Below are 1,598 nucleotides of genomic sequence, written 5' to 3'. Positions count from 1 at the left end.
AAGTTTGTTTGTTTAAGTTTGATTTTTTCCTATGACCTGTAACAGCCATGACTCTAGTCAAGCACAAGTTTGTTTGTTTAAGTTTGATTTTTTCCATGACCTGTAACAGCCATGACTCTAGTCAAGCACAAGTTTGATTGTTTAAGTTTTATTTTATAAAAACACATCTTTGTGATAAGCACAATATTACTCCTGAAGAGGTTTAAATAGAAGCACTGGAATTATGTTAAAAAGGAGAGTTTGGAAATACAGATTATTTTACTCTGTCCTTTGTTACACAGCTTGTTTCCAGCAGCAAAAATTAGAGTAAACGTAACACAGCGTTGTATGTATTGTAAATCAAGCATTTCTGCTCATTCCTTGAGAAACATTTATTTTGTTCCTTTTACACAAATGAAAATTCTAGGAATTAGATGTGTAAACCACCAAATTAACAAACGCAAGGTAAAAGTTAACTTGGATACCATGTTTCTATAATACACATGATAGTTTTGTTATTGTTAAGCACAGAAAAGCATGCATGACTTAATTGATTTCTTTATTTGATCCGCAACACGATGACCCTCAATCAAAAAATCAACAAACCATGACTCAATGAGCGCTTTAATATTTCTTAGGATGTACCATATTAAGCTGAATAATTTTATCTCTTACACAGAGAGAATAGAATAATCCTTGAAGAAATCTAAACTACCTTATTTTATCTTTTATTACTACATGCACAAAAGGGAAAGACTTCAAGTATTAAGGCCATTCCCATATTTGTTTCATTCATAGCCCCATTAGAAACATATTCTTACTACTGCACACACCCCCACCCACCCAGTGGCACAGCGGCATGTCTGCGAACTTAACATCCCTAGCAACCAGATCACATACAGCCCATTGTGTAACTTTATGCTTAACTTCAAACAATACTACTAATTGTTTTGTTTATTTCCTGCTTCGGTATGGTTGGTTGGTTGTCTTGCTATCTGCGCCTAACAACCAGTATAAAAATTAAAAGTAAAACTCTATAGAAACGTAAAAAGAAGCAAACTAAAAGCTAAACGATGTCCAAAAATAAGACAAAAAAACTCAAATAGATGTAAAAAGACCAATGTCCCGTAAAAAGCTAAAAACACATTCAAGCCAATGACACTGTCCAATGTCGGGGGTAAATCCGGAGAAAAAACATGTCTAAAATGGTGCCGCCGCTCACAGTCGTAACGACGACACGAAAGCAAAATATGGACAATTGTGACTTGAGTGTCACAAAGGCCACACATTGGTGGATCAGTCCCGTATGAAAGAAAAACTTGTATATGAAAAATTACTTGAAATTGAACTTATTACATACTCAGTTTTTGTTTTGTCCATCAGTAACGAACGTAGAATTAAAGCTGTAAACATACTTTCTAGTGTTATTGTTCTGTTGTGTTCGAAATTAAACAATTTTAGCAATACTAAGTTTATTTATTATAAATAGATCAGTTTGTGATTACTCAACAACACATTTATATTTCTAAGTCTAAGGGCCCGGCATGGCCAGGTGGTTAAGGCACTCGACTCGCAATCTGAGGGTCGCGTGTTCGAATCCCCATCACACCAAACATGCA

The 1,598-nt window shown here is 34.9% G+C and overlaps 1 protein-coding gene across 1 annotated transcript in view; it reads left to right on the top strand.

Moving 5' to 3' along the window:
* LOC106459661 (ionotropic receptor 93a-like) overlaps window positions 1-1,598 on the top strand; it is a 41,574-nt gene that overhangs the window by 30,739 nt on the left and 9,237 nt on the right. The gene's annotated exons all lie outside the window — the stretch shown is intronic.

The sequence above is a fragment of the Limulus polyphemus genome, unplaced genomic scaffold (genome assembly GCF_000517525.1).
Source record: "Limulus polyphemus unplaced genomic scaffold, Limulus_polyphemus-2.1.2 Scaffold645, whole genome shotgun sequence".
Lineage (NCBI taxonomy): Eukaryota > Metazoa > Arthropoda > Merostomata > Xiphosura > Limulidae > Limulus > Limulus polyphemus.
The sequence above is the reverse complement of the archived record's forward strand: the minus strand, read 5'-3'. Positions and strand labels throughout refer to the sequence as shown.